Raw genomic sequence first — 20,087 nt, forward strand, 5'->3', positions numbered from 1 at the left:
CATAGGGAAGCTCTGTTTAGTATTTTGAGGAACCTCTATACTGTTTTCCAGAGAACTTGAACAAGTTTATATTCCCACCAACAGTGTAATAGCATTCCCTTTTGGCCACATCTCACTAGCATCTGATCTTTTTTAAATATTTTCTTTTTTTCGAATATGTTTTTATTGTAAAAATAGTGTACTGAGGAGTTACAGTTAGTAAGGTAATAAGTACATTTCCTATTGAGCATTGTTACCTCCTCCTTTGCTTTTCCCCTACAAACCCTTAACTCCCCACCTCCCCAAGTTCTTCCTCCTTCTCCCCCCCAAGTTGTAAACTTTGGTTTCAACATAGTGTCTTGAACATCTCCTTGTTACAATGGATCAACCTGTATCCCTATTTAAGCATTTTGTTTTTTCTCTTCCCCACCCCAAATTATAAAAGTATATATGTATATATATATATATATATATATATATATATATATATATGATGCAGAGCACTGGAATCAAATACAGTGAAAACAGGGCTATAACATGGAGGAAGAACATATCAAAAAAACAAAAAAATCACATAGTACATTAAAAACAATAGCAAGAAAGACAAAAAAACATGTGTCCCTATCGTAGGGTTCATTTTGCTTAACATCATCTTATATGGTCATATGTACATAGTTTTTGATCTTTCTGCTTGTTCTAGACATATATTAGTTATTGCAAATAAGGGAAGCCATAGGACCTTCTTTGGGCCTGGCTTACTTCACGTAATATAATTTTTTCCAAGTCTTTCCATTTCCTAACAAATGGGGTGATGTCATTCTTTCTGATGAAGACATTGAATTCCATTATATATAATATATAATATGTGGTATATAAAATATATATTATATTTATGCCACATATATATATATATATATATATATACCACACACACACACACACACACACACACACACACACACACACACACACACACATACCACATTTTCTTGATCCATTCATCTACTGAGGGGCATCTGGGTTGGTTTCATATTTTAGCTATTGTGAATAATGCTGCGACAAACATGGTTGTTCTGGTAGCTTTAATATACCCTTGTTTGTGATCATTTGGGTAAATCCCCAGAAGTGGGATTGTTGGGTCATAGGGGAGCTCTATGTGGAATCTTTGGAGAAACCTCCATACTTATTTCCAAAGTGGTTGAAGAAGTTTACACTCCTATCAACAATGCAGTAGGGTTCCCTTTTGATCACATCCCTTCCAGTATGTGTTGTTATTAGATTTCTTGATTATAACCATTCTAACTGGGGTGAGGTGTAATCTCAATGTTGTTTGGATTTGCATTTCTTTTAGCTTAGATATATTAAATATTTCTTCATGCATCTACAGAGCATTCTTATTTATTCCTAGGAAAGGATCACAATAGCTCCATGGGTATGTGCGTATGACCATACACAATGATGCTTATTGAAATGAACTATAAGAAATGGAAACAAGGGTTTGTTTTAGTGTACTGTTTGCAGTTCTTTTGTTTTCTTTCTTTCCCCTCCCTTTGTTTTATTGCATGTTATCACTCTTTTATTTCTGTGTCATTTGTCATGTATATAAGTTTATCTGACTTAGGGAAGGGAAGTGGAATCACAGAAATAGTGGGGACAAAGGATGCTCTAATTCAACAATGATACTCACTAGACACTATGTTGGAAATGAACTTTAAAACTTGGGGGGACAGGGAGCTGGGGGAGAGGGAGAGAAAATGAGGGAACAGCTAACACTGTTCAAAAAAGAAAATGTACTTATTCCCTTACTTATACAGCTGTAACTCCTCTGTATATCACCTTTACAATTAAATTTAAATTCAAAAACAATGAAAAAATTATTATCCCAATATAGATCCAAAAAGATTCAGAAAAATTCTTCTATGTGAAACATTTTGAAACAAATTACAAATATTGGAATGAATTAATATAACCTTGCTAAGCCAAAACTCAGCTATGGTTTAGTAGCAAAAAATGTTAATGGATAATAGGTAAAATTGTGCCCTTTAAGACAATGAACAATGACTACTCCTTTATCATTGCAAAATGAAAACTTATGAGTCCTCATAAGATCATGAAAAGACATGCTAATAAATACACTCAATTCTGATAGATAAAATTTTTCCAGTGTTAACTTAAAGCTTGATCTTTCTCAACGTCATCCTATAGGTTATTAGATACATATAATTTCAGAATTAAAAAGACCACTGAAGTCTTAAACTCTGCCTACATTTGAAAGATGAGGAGGTAGTGTCATACAAGTCAAGAACTTTGCCAAAGTTTAAAGAGCAAATATTGGAAAAATTAGGTTTAGAAATATTGTAACTCAAACTTAAATAGCTTTTTTTTTATTACAAGACTTTTTAAAACCTAAAATGAATGAGGCAGTACTGTGAATTTTCCAGAGGATATATAATCTATGTAGTTTCCCACACTCACATTTACATAAAAAGTAAGGAATTTTAAAGCCAGGTGCTGGTGGCTCACGCCTATAATCCTTAATCGGGAGGCTGAGATCTGAGCATCACAGTTCAAAGCCAGCCCAGTCAGGAAAGTCCATGAGACGCTTACCTTCAATAATCCACCAGAAAACCAAAAGCGGTGCTGTGGCTCAAATGCTAGAGCACTAGCCTTGAGCTGAAGAGCTGAGGGACATTACTCAGGCCCAGAGTTCAAGCCCCAAGACTGACCAAAAGAAAAATGAAAACATGAGGAATTTTAATATAGAGAAATTTTCTAGCTACTTTCTTAGAACAAAGAGGACAAAATTTTAAAATGCAAGAAAAGACCAATAGGGTGAAGTTGCATGTATAATCTATTATGTGTTCCTTCATAATATGAATCTAATTCACTTATAACTAATTTAAAACTAGACATTGTTCACATATATTTCTTTTACTTTGAAAAACATTTTTTTCAGAACATACTTGGACTTAGGTTCACATAAATTTACAAATTTTGCACACAACTTACTATGCTCATCGCAACTGATGTACTATCACATGTGGGATGGTGTTCATAGAATCACTTGTGACATTTATGAGATTTTTGTTTTACCTCAATGACAGATTTTTTTCTACATAAAGTAATGAATGATAGTCCTTCCAAATACTTCATTCTCAATAATTCCCATTTTTTCCCAATGTATAAATATATATGGTGTTTCATACCAGGCTCTGCTTCAATAGACATTCCCTAAAAATTTATTTTGACATTATTGAAATTCAGAACTAAATACCGTAAGTATATAGCAATATCAAAATCTATTTTTCTCCCTTTTTTTGCTTTTTTCTTTTCTTTTTTTTGCTTTATTGATTGCTTGATTGATAGAGTAAATTATACCCAGTGAGGGATTGTCCCACAACTTAGAGTTTTGTTTAAAACCATTTAGAAAAACAAGGTCATGTTCCAGTTCTTTCCATGTTGAATTCACTTCAGATTCCTAATGGTATGTGCACAGGACACATGGACCCAAAAAGCACTCAAACTCCTGGGGCTCCAGAGCAGTGAACTGAAGAGCTCCATATGTTTTGTCTTTTCCACTGGTACTGAACTTTGGAGTTTTGCCCCCTGGAGAAAACACTTTTGCCCAGGTTTTTATTTCTGATGCTGAGAAGAGATTCCAGGAGAGAGGTGCCAGACTACACAGGCAGACAAGAAAGGCCAGAAAGACCCTCTGTGACAACCCTGCAACCATTGGAATCCAGGCTATAGAATTGGCACTTGTTCTGCTAATGACAGAAATTGGTACAGATCTCAACCTTCTCGGTTTTCCCAATGTCTCTCAATGCCTGTGCCAACCCAGCCTGAACCTGGGCAAATCTCTCAGGGTCAAAGTTCCATACATACCTCTATGGAAGGCTGTAGCTCTCCAGAGCAGCAGGATAGTTCTGCAGGGTGACCATGGAGATGCGGATTCCATAGAAACTGAAGAAGCTGAGCTGGTACACTGGCTCAGAGCAGGCAGGATGATAGAGAGTCTTTCATCATGGATTTCACAGTGATCCAGGGCCCAGGTCTCAAGGATGCTGGCCACTTGCTCCAACAGGGCTCTCAGGGGTTGAGGATTGAAGCTGTCTGTGAACAGAGACCTCAGATGCAGGTGCTTGAGCTAGCTGGTGCAGGGACACTGGGACAGAAACCAAAGGTTGGCTTCTGCCACCCCACAAACATTGAGAAACAAGATCTTCAAAGGTGTCAGCCTCTGGAGGATGGCTTACAGCTTTCCATTTTGGAAGAGGCCATACTGCAAACGAAGCTACTGGAGATACTCCAGCTGCCCCAGACCAGCCTCCAATTTGAGTATCTATCAATCAGAGGGCAGCTTCTGAGGGGATTTCTGAGCCATGCCCAGCATACCTGGATGTGAGTGTCTCCCTCCTTGAACAGTGCATTGAGATGAATTCAAAGTGAGGTTTTAACCAAAAAGTGGTAGGATTAAAGACCTGACTTACACAGCCCACCTTCTCTTTGAAGTGTTAAACTAGAAAGATTTACCAGTCTTACACGTTAATCCCTTCATTCCTTCTCAAAGACGTCCCACTGCTCTGAGCCTACAAAGGATTCAAAAAGAGCACCCAACCCAACTTTATAGCATTCACAAAGTCTTCTGGAAATTCTGGCATTGTATTTCTTTCCCTTCCTTCCTTCCTTCCTTCCTTCCTTCCTTCCTTCCTTCCTTCCTTCCTTCCTTCCTTCCTTCCTTCCTTCCTTCCTTCCTTCTCTCCCTCCCTTCTTTTCTGTGTGGGTCCTAGAACTTTAACTTGGAGCCTGGATGCTATGCCTTAGCTTCTTATCAAGTCTGCTCTACCACTTGAGCCACCACAGCAGTTCTGACTTTTTCTGAGGGGTTGATTGGAGATAACAGTCTTGATACAGGTAGAGAAATGGCTGTATCATGAAACTCTAATCCCTGTGTACATTGTACCTCAATTTCACAGTAAAATGAGAAAAATTTAAAAGAAAGGGCCTCACAGACTTTCCTGCCAGCTTGGCTTCAAACTCCCATCCTCTAATTGCAGCCTGTTGACTAGTATATTTACAAGCAGGATCCATGGGGTTCCAGTGTCAACTTCTTCCTTGTTCGTTCTTTCCTTCTTTCTTTCCTTATTTCCTTCTTTACTTCTTTCTCTCTCTTTTTGTTTTTTTGATGTGCCTAGGGGGACAGGAAGGGAATATTTCTTATAGAAGAGACAATGAAGTGTGGAATGCATTCTCAAGGTTAGATTGATCAAATCTGAACTGACATTAGATACTGAAATTTGTCATCCCAAATATGTTGGAGAAGAAGAAAGAGTTCTGCTTTCATGGGATGTCTATTGGCATTTGTTTAGACTTTTCCCCTAGTTTTCCTCCCAAACTTGATCTATGGATATTTAAGGTTGGTCATGGTTTGTTTTGTTTTGTTTTTTGGTTGTTCCACCTATGGAACTTGAATTCAGGGCCTGGGTCCTGTCCATGAGCTTTCCTGTTCAGCACTCTAACCCAGTCACAGCCCCACTTCTGGCTTTTTTGGAGGTTCACCAGAAATGAGAGTCTTAAGGACTTTCCTGGCCAAGCTAGCTTTGAACTTTGTTCCTCAGATCTCAGATTTGTTGAGTGTAGTGCCCAGGTCACAGGACCCCCACAAAGAAGACCACTGAGAGTCAGATGTTCTGAAATGCAAAAGCAAGGTTTTATTTAGATGGGCTACAGCTCGGGCCTTGTCCTACACTCCCACAGAGAAGCCTAGGAGGCAAGCCCCTAGCTAAGGATTTACAGGGCTTAAAAAGGCACACAACCAGGTATTTGGATTACCACCACGTGTTGCTCTGCTAGCTGAGATTAAACAAGCAACAAATGGTCACTGCCTCAAGAATGGAATTACTTTAACCCTTCATTTCCCCCCTTGACTTATGGTCCTGAGATACAATCTTGTGGCTCCGACCCAAAACTAAACTCCAACAGCTCTCGATCTTGAATGGGTTCTTTTCTAGTCCCTCTCTGACCTTACCCATACTATTAAACAACAATACCAATAACAATCAGTCCATTTTTCTTTTCTTGAGGCATATGCAGAGTGGTTGGGTAGGATGCTTGAAGACTTCCCATGTTTCCCAATGGTTGTCCAGGGCAAAGGGGTCAGCCGGTCTGGCGTGGGAGCAGTGGATCCAAGTGACAATGCTGTCCACCTTAAGGGCAGTGGATGTAGCCAATAGCACCATGTAAGGTCCCTTCCACTGTGGTTCCAGAGATCGCAGGTTGTGCCTTAGAACAAGCACCCAGTCCCCTGGTTTAAACAGATGGGGGGTAGGGACAGAAGCAGAGTCATATAATGACTTTGGTTGAGGCCACATACTCTTATGCACCAACTGTAAATAGTCAAGCTTACACAGAGATTCAGTATCATCCAAATCAGCAAGCAATTCAGTCTGGAGGATAGGGATAATGGGTGGGGGATGTCCATACATTATTTCAAAAGGAGTAAGCCAAGCTGATAGGGTGCAATTTTTTTTCATATAAGGGGTAGGTTTATTCATCATTCCAGCTGGCACCAGGCAATCTTGGCCCTCCACGTGGTGGGGAATAGCCTGGGAAAGAGCTGGGAGAGAGAGAGCTGGGAAAGAGTAAGCTAGGAAAGAGAAGAGAGCTGGGAAAGAGAATGAAAGAGCTGAGAAAGAGCTAGAAAAGAGCAGAAAGAGCATCTGGGAAAGGTGGGAAAGAGAGAGCTAGTTAAGAGAGCTGTGAAAGAGAAGAGAAGGAAAGAGTTGAGAAAGAGCTAGAAGAGAAGAGAGCTGGGAAAGAGAAGAGAAGGAAAGAGTTTAGAAAGAGCTAGAAAAGAGCAGAGAGCTGATAGGCTGAATTTCTTACTCTAAACAGGGCAAAAGGAAGGAGCAATACCCAGTCTCCAAGGCCAATTTAGTTAAGGTCCCTTTTAGAGTCTGATTCATTCTTTCTACCTGCCCTGAACTCTGGGGTCTATAAACACAGTGCAATTTCCAATCCATCCTCAGTGCCAAGGCTATTCCCTGACTTACTTTTGAGATGAAGGCCGGTCCATTTTCCGACCCGATGGTGGATTGGAAGCCATACCTGGGTAGGATTTCTTCCAGGATCTTCTTAGCCACGATGTTCATGGTCTCATGCTTTGTTGGGTAGGCTTTAACCCATCCTGAAAAGGTGTCTACAAAAACTAGCAAATATTTATATCCAAATTTTCCAGTATTAATTTCTGTGAAGTCTACTTCCCAATATACACCTGGCCTATCTCCATGGAGGTGAGCTCCTTTGGTAACCGGTTGATTGGGGGCATTGGTGAGCTGACAGGCTTTACAATTGTTAACAATGTCTTCAATGAGTTGATTTCCTTGCCTAATTTTTACTTCTGAGTGTCAGAGCACATCCTGCATTCTTCGGGTTCCCATGTGAGAGGCCCAATGGATTCTCTTAAGAATCCCCTTGCCCAATCTTTGTAGCAAGATAAGTTTCCCCTCACCAATTTTCCACCAGACTTTATTTTTTTCTCTGCCTGGGGGTTTATAGGCCATGGGAATTTTCTTTATCCACTCCAAGTCTTCTTGGGAGTACTGAGGCTCAGGAGGCAAAGCTTGTGTCCCTAGGTCTACTAGAGTCAGTACTTCCACTCTGGGCTGGAAGGCTGCCTCCTTAGCTGCCTGATTGGCCAAGTTATTTTCTTTGGTTCTAGAATCAGTTCCCTTTTGATGGCCAGGGCAGTGCATAATGGCAATATTTGCTGGTTCCCATAAGACCTGGATAAGGCTTAAAATTTCCTGTTGGTTTTAATAGCCTTTCCCTCAGCTGTCAGCAGCCCCCTCTCTTGGTAAATGGGTCCATGGACATGCACGGTGGCAAAAGCATACCAACTGTCCATGTAAATGTTTAGTCTCTTCCATTTTCCCATTTGTAGGGCTTTTGTTAGTGCCACTAGTTCTGACCTTTGTGCAGACGTTCCCTGGGGGAGTGCTTCTACCCACACTATCTCAGTGTCCATAGTGACTGCTGTGCCCACGTACCTTTTTCCATCTCAAATGAAACTGCTGCTGTCTGTGAACCAGGTATGCTCGGCATGTGATAGTGGCCAGTCCAACAAGTCTGGCTTGAGACTATATACTTGGGCCAGTAATGTTCTCAGTCATGCAGGGGCACTTCCAGATTTGGCAGCAGAGTAACTGGATTTAATGCTATAGGTATGCAAAAGCTAATCAACACTGGGTTAAGTAACAAGCTCTGGTAATGGACCATGTGGGCATTGCTCATTCACAGGTCAGATGGTTGTTTTAGCACCCCCTGTAGAGCATGTGAAGCCTTGGCCTGGTCTCTCTTTTCATGCTCAATTTCACGTTGTCTGTCCTTCCTTTCGTGTCTTTGCTCCTCTGTCTCTCTTATTGTAAACCTTTTCCACTGTGGATACTAGATCCCTAATAGACTTTTCACCAAGTCTGTCTAGAGCCTGCAACTTTCGCTTTATGTCTGGTGCAGCTTGATTTATATAGGCAAACAATCATCTGAGCCGACTCCTGGGTCTCAAGATCATATGGGGTATATTGACTAAAAGCTTCCATGAGCTGCTCAAGATATGCTACTGGACTTTTACTTCCTCCCTGTTTAACACCATAAACTTTGGCCATATTAGTAGGTCGGAGAGCAGCTGCCTTGAGACCTGCCAACAGAGCCTGGTGATAGAGGAGGAGTCGCTCCCTACCTTCAGCCGTATTGTAGTCCCGTGTTGGTTGGTTCTTGGGAAAATAGGCAGCGATCAGGGCAGGATCCGTGATGGGCGCTCCTGTGGGGCCAGGGATATGTTTCGGGGCCACCTCTCGGATACAGTCTCTCTCTTCGGTGGTACAAAGGACCTGTAAAAGCTGAGCAATCATCCCAAGTGGGCTGATGAGTAAAGAGAATAGTTTCAAGCAAATAAATTAAATCCTGGGGTTTCTCAGAAAAGGGGGCATTTTGGGTGTGCCAATTGTATAGATAACTGGTAGAAAATGGCCAATATTGGGATTGCTGTCGACCATCCGCATCCACAGGACCTATGGCGTGTAAGGGAAAAACAGCTGCATTAGAAGGGGGATTGATCCCATGGTGATGTCGAGTCCCTCAAAAACTTTAAGGGCAGGTGTGGAGGGTTTGGCTGCTGCTTCTATAGCTCCCTTCTTCTCTTGATCATTCTCAGGCTCAGCAGAAGGAACCTGGGAAGGGAAGTATGGGGGAGGAAACATTTCTTCCAAGTTATCTCCCTGAAAAACTGAGGGGCGGGTACAATTTCTTTTCCTCTTTCTTAGTTTTTCCAGTCCCATCAGTAGTACAGTCCAAAAAACAATAAACAGTACAAACAAAACACACGCAGGCCTGACAGTTAAGAAAAAAAGCTTACGAAATGGTCCACTGACTCCTGTAATAGGGAAGCAGAAGGAGCGGGACCACAGTAGGCGAGTTGGGCCTCGGTTAGGAGGCCCTCTTGGTCAGTTTCGGCCCAACACCAAACTGACCCAAGCACCACAATTCTCATGGCTGGGTTCCAAGTAGACCCCCCCTCACAATAGAATCTGGGATGTCTCCCAGTTCCTCCAGGGTTGTCATGCAAGTGCGTCTGCTTTGACAACCCTTTACACAATACAAATAGGAGCTGCCGTCCTCACAAAGGAAAAGAAAATTAAAACAGACAAACAGGCGAAAGACAGGACAAGATAAATTAACAAAGATGAATTGATAGTGCTGTTTTACCTTTAGAGTCTGAGGTCTCGGGTGTCTTTGGGGCGATCCCAGAGGAGCCCCACTAATATGTAGTGCCCACATCGCAGGACCCCCACAAAGAAGACCACTGAGAGTCAGACATTCCAAAATGCAAAACCAAGGTTTTATTTAGACGGACTACACCTCGGGCCTTGTCTTACACTCCGACACAGTGGAGCGTAGGAGGAGAGCCCCAAGCTAAGGATTTACAGGGCTTATAAAGACACACAACCAGGTGTTTGGATTACCACCACCACGTGTTGCTCTGCTAGCTGAGATAAACAAGCAACAAATGGTCACTGCCTCAAGAATGGAATTACTTTAACCCTTCACTGACGAGCTAGGATTCTACGTGGGAATAATAATACTCTTTTTCTCTGGTGCTGAGAAATGATGTCTTTCTACTTCCTCTTTTCCTTTCTTTTATTTTAAAATAAATTGATTGGCTCATTTATACAGTAAATTGTAGACAGTCAGGGGCTGCTCCAGGACTTGGGGGTTTGCATATATTCATTTAGAAAAACAAAATCATTTTCTAGTTCTTACCAGGCTGAACACTATCCAGATTCCTGATGGTGTGTACACAGGACACATGTATCCCCAAAACCTTACTCAGCCTGGCTTCTCTCTCTCTCTCTCTCTCTCTCTCTCTCTCTCTCTCTCTCTCTCTCTCTCTCTCTCTCTCCCCCCTCTTTTGTCAGTCATGGGGCTTGAACTCTGGGCCTGAGCACTGTCCCTCAGCTATTCAGCTCATGGATAGTGCTCTACCACTTGAGCCACAGTGCCACTTCTGGTTTTCTGGTGGTTTATTGGACATAAGAGTTTCATGGCCTTTCCTGCCCGGGCTGGCTTTGAACCAAGATCCTCAGATCTCAGCCTGTTGGGTAGCTAGGATTACAGGTGTGAGCCACTGGCACCGGGCTTCCAGCTTCTCTTTTGAATGTATAACACACTGAACTCAAAAGATATCCCACCCATATACCTAATTCCTCAAGAGATTCCCATGGATTACTCACTGGCCTGAGCTTGTGAAAGACCCAAGAACAGCAGCTAGCTCAATTTGCACATTCACCAAGATATGTGGAAATTCTATCTCTGCCTCTTTCCTTCCCTCCCTTTCTCCCTTTGTTCCATTCTTTTTCTTTTTTCCTTCCTGCTATCTTTGTTTTTCTGTTCTGGTCCTGGAACATTAACTCTGAACCTGGAGGAGGTAGTCCCTTAGCTTCTTATTGTCTAGGCTAGTGCTCTACCACTTGAGCCACAACAGTCCTTCTGACATTTTCTGATCATTTTTATTTCTATTAGGAAAGGTTTTTTTCACCTTTCCCCATTCTGGTGGTCCTGGGGCTTGAATTCTGGGCCTGGCTCATTGTCCCTGAGCTTTTATTGCTCAAGGCTAGTGCTCTACCACTTGAGCCACAGTACCACTCCAGGTTTTTCTGAGTAGTATTGGAATGGGCTTTATTACCCAGGCTGGGCTGGCTTCAAATCTTGATCCTCAGATATCAGCCTCATGAGCAACAAAGCTTACAGGTGTGAGCCACCAGTGCACAGCACTGGACAAACTCTTGAAGTAGGTTTGTTATGTCAAGGGATATGTACCTTTAAAAACAATTGTAATAACACTAAAACACTGCAATTAAATAGCCACAAACAAACTAAATATCCAAGAGTAATGAACACTTTTTCTCAGTCACTAAAATACCTCTACTCTTGCTAGCAGGGATGCTTTTCAGTGTTTACATGCTCTTTCAAATTTTATGTTAGGACTGACATAGGCTTTGATTTGGCTTTGATGGTAGGATTCAGCACAGGCCATTGTCATACCTGAATCCAGATGCTTGTCACTGTATTTGTTGTAGTTTCATTTCTCCTTCCCCCATTTTTGTACCCATATTTAAGTTATTTATACTATCACTGGTTATTATATATTCTATTTGATGTCCTCTGTCATCTAACACATTTTCTGTTTCTCCATTTTCACCTCATGCTTTACCAGCAGTTATTACATGTTCATATTTGATAAATGTCAGCGTACAGAGACTACAATAGTCTCTGTTGAAGAATATTCTGCTTTACAGATTATTTTACAGGATTACTGGCATACAGAGGAACTTATGGAACAACTTCATTGTCATTCCAGTGCCTCCACTTTAAATGTGAATTACCTTGTGTCACATTCCTCATGGTTACACTGTAAGGTATTTACCTTCCATAGCTGCTCAAAGGCTTCCATGTTTGCTCATTTCTTTTCCAATTACTGTTCAATTTATGCATTTATTATTCTGGTATTTTTATTTAGAGATATTTTAAGATCTACAATTCTTCCTATAATACTGATTAAAACTGTACTTCCTTTATTTAAAGAATTTGGGGTTATTTCTATTTTTAACATAATCTGCACTAATAATAGTAAATGATAAATATAATTTTCTATTTTCTCTGACCTTTTTAAACTCCATCTCTGTTTACAGTAACAGTCATGTGACACATTGAGCATTTCTCAAATACACAAGGCATAATACTAGATCAGAAGGTTAAAAAAAGCCTCACTCATTTTGCCAATAATGTCAAGTAGATGTATTCCTTGTTGTTAGTGTATTTGATTTTGATACCCTATGTATTGTATATACATTTATCTGAATTAGGGAATGGAAGAGGAACAAAAAATGGTGAGACAAAGGACAAAGTGCGAACCAATGCAACAATGATACTCACAAGAAAATATATTGGGAGGGGGGCATTGAGGAGGAGGGAAAATAGGAGGAAAATGAGGGAGGGGTTAACAATGTTCAACCAGAAATATACTCAGTATCTTGCATATGTAACTGTAACCTCTCTGTACATCACCTTGACAATAAAATTAAATGAAATAAAAAGAGTCGACTTTCTAAGGTATCCCTAACTTAGTACTATCCCTACTTCTAGCTATTCAGGGGTAGCATCTAGAGAATAACTGCTAGAGATCAGCCACAGCAAAAACCTGGTAATATATCATCCCTCAAAACAAGTCAGATATGTGGCTTATGCTTGTAACCCTAGCTACCTGGAATATAGTAGGACTGAAGCAGGGATATTAAAAATTAACGGACATAATCAGACATTTGAATTATGAAACAAAATCAAAAGCCAAATACAACCACCAAAGCAAAACCCAAGAAACTAGCTTTCTTCCGTCACCTCCTTTTAGCAGTTAATTTGTTAAGAAAATGTTAGAAAGAATGAACAGCATGTCTGGCCAAAGAAAATACTGAAGGACACCTATTGTCCTTGTTGAGTTCTGAGTAAGCCTTGTCCATCTTATCTACCAGAATCATTGTCTAAGGATTTAGAGTGCTAGATGACATGACCAAGTTTATAACTACAGTTCAGAAAATGTAAAAGACATACGTATCTCAAATGGACATAAAAGAATTAACAATTGTACATCATGTGAAGTAAATTTTCTAGGAAAAGTGATATGTAAAGCTTAACATAGGAAATCTTTTTGTTTCTTTTCCTAATTTTAATGTTTAATTTTGTTATTATCTTAGGTATACTAAGGGTGTTCATTCCACAGATCAAATTATGAGTACAATGTATCTTTTTACTTTTTTCTTGTCTTTAACTAGTTGCACAAACGAGTTGACATTTAACAAAGCAGTTGATGAATACAATGCATCTTGATGAACATATGTCACTTCGTTCCACATTGTCACTCATCCTTCCCAACCCAAGTGTTCCCCCGTTATTCTTAATTTTATAGGATGCACATTTTATGAAAACTTTAAGCAGAGGGAAATTTAAATTCCATAGGTGACCATCAAGTCACATTTAGTTTCTGTACACATCTGAAATTGGCAAGTTGTCATAATATTTTGATGTTAATATGGCTCTTCTTGCTGTACTGATTCATCTTCAAATGACTTCATATCTGTCCTTAACACATTGAAAATGCAGGGAAAGGGGATGATGAAAGAGACACCTTATTAAAGAAAGAGAAGAACATAAGTATATACAAGTGAAGGAGTGAGTCTAGCTTCTACTAATTCATAATGGAGGGAACAAATTCAAGAACATTTTATTAAAGTAAATTTTTTGACATGTACTACTGAGGATGGCACTCAAAGTATACGTGTCTTGGCCTTCTCAAATTACAATCCTATTTTTGCCATCTAGAGATCTCTTTTCCATTAACTGTCCTTGGCTACTGCTTGTAACATTGAGATAATCTTTCTTACCTTTTTCCTCTTAGAAAGAGGAAAATGTAAGATAAATCCTGACAATAAATCCATGTAAGATGAATCCTGACAAAGATGTTTCCTGGTGAATTCTCATCTTTTGTGTAGCTGATAGAGTCATAGAGGGTTACAGTATAAGATTGGTGTTATTTTTGCAAAATATTTCCTTAAAATTAATTATGCTCTAAGAATATTTTCCTCTAGTCAGTTTCTACACAAGTAACCATAGACAAGGATTTTGCTTAAACATAGTCTTTAAGGATTCTTACCTTTTAACTTACTGGCCTCTTTATTCTCTCTGCACTTTTCCTTCCCCTAATGGATACTGTCCTGAGGCATTTTGAAATGATAACTTTAGGTGAGATACAGCATCTAGAATCCTCCCTTTGCCACCTGCTGCCTAATTTTATCAATCTTGTCTCCTGCTGTGGGAGCTATTTCCCAGCCTCTTGGACTAGATGCAATTTTGGGGTAGATACATTGACTTTTCAAACCCAGCAAGATCACAAATTATGGGACCCTAAATCACTTAGATGGCAGGCTACATGGGGAGAGAATATCTCTCAGCAAAGCATTATATTCTTCCTTCACTGCTTTACACTGCTTTCCAAAGTTGGAGTTTATACCCGTCCCCACCCCCTTTTTTGAAACTTTGTAAAAGGAGCTAGAGGTAACAGCAATACACTTGAATTCTTAGTGCTCCTGTCACTTATGCAATCATTGCAGCTTCAATTGACACATATCCTCAATGGATAGCAGACAATGTAATTTTAGTCATGTTTGCTCACATGTTCATGTGCTTGCATGAAAGCTCTCTCTATGCTGGTGTCAATAGTTTGTTTACAAGAATGGCATAGGATGAGAAAGTTATGGTTCCAGACTCCTAGCCATTTTATTCAGGAAGAAAAATACTTCTAAAATAAGAGATATCTGATATGTGTACTTATGCATGTACATTCTTTGAGGTAAAGAAAATAAAAAGGGTTAGTATATTGCATTAGCAAATTCTGGAAGTGAAAGCAGAGGTACATCACAGGGAATATCAAATACTTTTATTGTTTATTAATGAATAGTAAAATATAATATCATTAATGTGCTCTAAAAGTTACTCTTATTGTCAATTAGCTTTAGTATGTAATATGGCAATTAAAAATTTCTACATAGTGTTTATCTTTTGAGTTCAATTCAATTTTTACTGTTCTTTGAGGAGCATGATTCTAATTTCTATTTTATTTCAGAAGTTTTGACATTTATTATTGTATTTCTTTTGTTTTTCTTTCTTTCTTTCTTTCTTTTTTTTTTTTTGGTTGGTCGTGGGGCTTGATCTCTGGGCCTGGCGGCTGTCCCTCAACTCAAGGAGAGCGCTCTAACACTTGAACTACAGCGCCACTTCCAGTTTTCTGGTGGTTAATTGGAGATAAGAGTCTCACGGACTTTCTTGCCTGGGCTGGCTTTGAACCATGATCCTCAGGTCTCAGGCTCCTGAGTAGCTAGGATTACAGGCATGAGCCACTGGCGCCTGGCTTATTATTGTATTTCTGTTGTAAGTAATGATTTTGTTTAAAATTCCAAGGGAAAGAGTTGGAATTACATTTGACTGAGGAGGGCATGGTTCTCTTCCTGGAGGAAGAGAGATCAAGTATCAGTAATTACTGAGTGGGCATTGGCATAGTTTAAGAACTTGATACTAAATTTTGGATTTCTATCATATTATTTGGATTACATACCTGTTTTCTTTGCCTAGAACTTTTGGATTAATTAATAATACTTGAAGTCTCTAAAACACTGTGAGAAAAGCTTTGGATCTGAAATTATTATAATAGGATTTAACATGTGTGTCATATTAAACTTTGATATAGCATTTAACATTGTAAAGTATCTTTCTTAATCCCACGGATGCATCCCACGAATGCATTATTCATTATAAGTTTTAATTGACAGTAAAGAATTAACAGTGAGTTATGCGGTGATTCTGGGGAGCCAAGTGTTCTGGAGGATAGAGTTAGGAAATGGTTGGAGAATGTTACATAACATATTCGCTCAATGAATCTCATTCCTCTAGTCTGTAAACTCTTTCTAAATATATCTGCATAGGTCTGCTTCCCACCTTCACAAACTGTGCTACTCTAAATATTTCTCTTTTATACTGAAATATTTTTGAGCTCATATACTAATATGTACTATATGTAGCAGTATACATATTCTCAAATAACTATACTTTAATACTGCTACCACTGCTTCTATTTATCTTAGTTTATCTTTCTATTTATCTTTCTATTTATCTTATTCTAGTTTTACTTAGCTCATTGAATATTATTTACATGATTTTTTTGATAATGCATACTGTTTAAATAATACCAAACTAATGATATTTTTACTAATGAATTTTAATGAACTACTGGAAATATAAATTAAAAGAGGTCTTGAGTTAAATACTATCTTTGTTCACTTGAAAATTTTTACATGAATGTAGTGTACTTGTTTTGCAATTTTATTTCCAATAAAAGAGTAATGATTGCATAAATATTTTAGGCTTACTGCGGAAAACCAAATGATAAAAATGTAAAACCTTTTTTACATTACATATATTTGAAATGGAAATTGAGATATAATGTGTACCTACACTCACTTGACAGATTATTCACATATTTGTAGCCTTATAGTGTTAATCAATCCAGAGTTGCCGAAAGGAAAATGATAAACTACCACAGAACTGTAAACTTTGCTTGATAAGTTTAATAATATAGTAAAATATAAATGAACATACCTGGGTTTATTTTAAGAATACTGTGATCTTAAATATATTTGCTTTCAAAACTGAAGGTGTGTCTCAAGTGATAAAACATCAAAAGTGAATTTAAAAAGCTGTGTACAAGGCCTTGATCTCAAGCCATAGTACTATTTCAAAAGGAGGGGGGGAAAGAATTCAAATACTTATCTATTCAGTCATAAAAAATAAATTGGCTTTCAGTAAGAGTTGCGGAAAGAAATTCCAGGAAGTTTTGAGAGGTCTTTATAGGACTGCATTTAATATTTTTATATGCTAATTGCTTTAATTTTATCTGAAGCACCATTTCAAATCTCCTAAAGTTTAACTCCAATTATGGACATGAAATTTTTGTAAATGTTTCAAATATATAATTTTCTCACTTCTGATTAGCTCTTGGCACCATCAAACCTATATTCTCATGCTATCTCTACAGCCAATATATTTCATGTCAAACTGATACTTTAAATTCTATCAAAAAACAACAACAATAATTATAAATCATATGTATATGTTACATCCATTTAGGAGAATTTATTAATTGGTATTATATATAAATTAAAATCTAGATGAGACATTTTGCCAGAACAAATCTGAAAAATAAAGAATCCACTTATTTTTAATGTTTGGTCTTTGATAGTATTAAGAACATCATTTTCTTTTTTTTTTTTTTTGGGTCCGGTCGTGGGGCCTGAACTCTGGGCCTGGGCGCTGTCCCTCAGCTCTTCAGCTCAAGGCTAGCGCTCTACCACTATGAGCCACAGCGCCACTTCCGGCTTTTTTCTTTTTGCTTATGTGGTGCTGAGGAATCGAACCCAGGGCCTCAAGCATGCAAGGCAAGCGCTCTACCACTGAGCCACCTTCCCAGCCCAAGAACATCATTTTCTACTTTTACTTTTTCTCTAGCTGCACAAATTTTTTCAAGCTCGTAAATGTTCAAACAGCCTTGGAATTTTCTTTAGGAAGAGATGTTCTCTGACTAATCCTATAGCTCAACTCCTTCCTCCCTTTGAAGTCAGGGTAAATCCACTGTGCCAGGAATGCCCTTCCTAGGACTCTGGTGGAAAAGTAACTATACTATTTCTATGGGTCATCATGTGAGCTTTCTTTTTTCTATGGTCATCATCTGAACCTCCTCATGTGAATTTCAGGTAGAAGTTCATCTCCCTTCTGCTGCAAGTCTGCAAAACAGAGTACAACACATTCAAATTGAAATTTCAATATGCAGTTTTTAAGTTGTTTTATTTCTTGGGTTAGCTTTTGTAGGCTCTTGTCTCTCTTCCAACAGGAGGCCCCTGCCATCTTAATTCAATCTTCCCCTTTTCCACCTCTCATTCTCTCTTACCTCAGGCACTTCTGCATATTTCTCATGTAGAAAAAAATTAGCCAGCACTTTTATAGACTTGCTACTTAATGACTATCCCAAGGTTCTCACCTTTCTTCACAAGACAGATATAAATGCATTTACTAACCTAAATCCATTTCTCTGCTAGAAGGAGTTATGGTGACATTCTCTCACATCTTTAAGTGTGCACATCTAAATTTGTACTGCTGTGCAAATCTTCAGACACTTGAAAACTTTACTTAGGTACTTCTGTCAGCAACTCCATGTATCTTTTCTTTCTGATTGAACAATAACCTTTAGAAGTATAAGCTATTCTTATGAAACTTTAATCTTTGAATCAAATACTCCATTAACTTGAATGCTATGACTGGTAGTACTTTCTGTCATTATATGTGTTCCTGTCTAATACAGTTTTTTTTTAAAAAGGTTTTTGTAGTCTCCAATCTATATATATCATTTTAACAAACTATTAAAAACAACAAATTTGTTTTCTTTTCAGAGCATTTAAAATACAATACAAGCAGTTTTAAAATAATGAGGAAATTATTTAAATGAGATATACAGTATCATACAGAAAGACCTAGCCAGATATGATTGTTTTATATTTCAATTACAGTACAGAGTCACAGAACATATATTGACTTTATGTACAAAATGGATTAGTTTAATATGTCTTATTAGTTGAGAAAGAGAATAATTTTATCCACACAGATACCTACCAATAAGAGAAGAAAAAAATAAATGGTTTTAGATAATCTTAACAAAAATACCATTTATAAAAATAGACTTACAGTAAAGATTTGCTGTAGAATATGTAACTTAACATAAAGTTGTGATATATATACACACACATATAAAACCGTTGAACTGAAGACATATACTATTACATTTGCTATTACATATACTATTTCATTTGCTGTTAAGCTCACTTTTTCTAATTTTTTTTTAATTTAATTTTATTTTATTTGTGAACATACTGTACAGAGGAGTTACAATTACTTTTTCTAATTTTTTTACTCACTTGCATATTTTTTAAAATTAAATCCATTTAAGGTATGTGACTATTATATTGCACTGTCAATTATTTTGGAACAATATGGAAAAAATTGAATAATCTTAATTTATAATACAGCTAGTAGTTTTACTATTGTGTCCTACAAATGAAAAAAGTAAGAACAACACATATGTATTTAATGACTATTATATGTGTACAAACACATTTACATACAGATACTAGTATAAACATTTGTATGTCCTTATACTATTATAGATGCCACCTATTTGAAGATCCACATTTTCATTGTTATGATCATCAGGGTTTTGACTCTACTAATTGGAGATGGAGATTTTTGTACCTAAATATAACAGCTTTACATTGGGAACATGAATTTATATTTTTCTCTGTGTGTTTCTGTAATCATATATGTTACAAAAACCCTTGATGGAAGCATTTTTACTACTTTTTTTCTAATGTTCTACAAGAAATCACTTCTAATTTTTAAAAGTCATAAAATGTGATGAGGAAAATATATCGTCCAAGTTACCTTACAATTCACCACTAGGTAATAGGAAAATTAACAATATAAATGCACAGACACTTTCTCAATGTCAATTTGCTGCCACATACCTCAGAAGGAAAAGTTCACGGAAGGTAATCATTTACCGTGTTTGGATTCCAGCTCTTTCTCATAGACAGGGCTCCATTCCAATGTGGGATCATGTCCACTTCTAATGTATGATGATAGGAAGAAACAATGATCAAGGTAACTTGAAATGATGAGTTGCTAAAACAGGGCTGGAAAATCCCCAAGTGTCAATCATCCATAATCTTCTCCATAGCAGGAATCATTCTTCCTAAATAAGAATGAGCATTCAGACACTTATTGGCTCAAAATCCCATGGAGCCACTGACAATTATTTTGCACACTTATTTAGGATAAAAACCTAGAATGAATAACCTAGGCACAATTTTTGGAGTTATTCTTTGATAGGTTTAGATAATAAC

The sequence above is a fragment of the Dipodomys merriami genome, unplaced genomic scaffold (assembly GCF_024711535.1).
Source record: "Dipodomys merriami isolate MVZ:Mamm:240054 unplaced genomic scaffold, mDipMer1.0.p SCAF_20, whole genome shotgun sequence".
NCBI lineage: Eukaryota > Metazoa > Chordata > Mammalia > Rodentia > Heteromyidae > Dipodomys > Dipodomys merriami.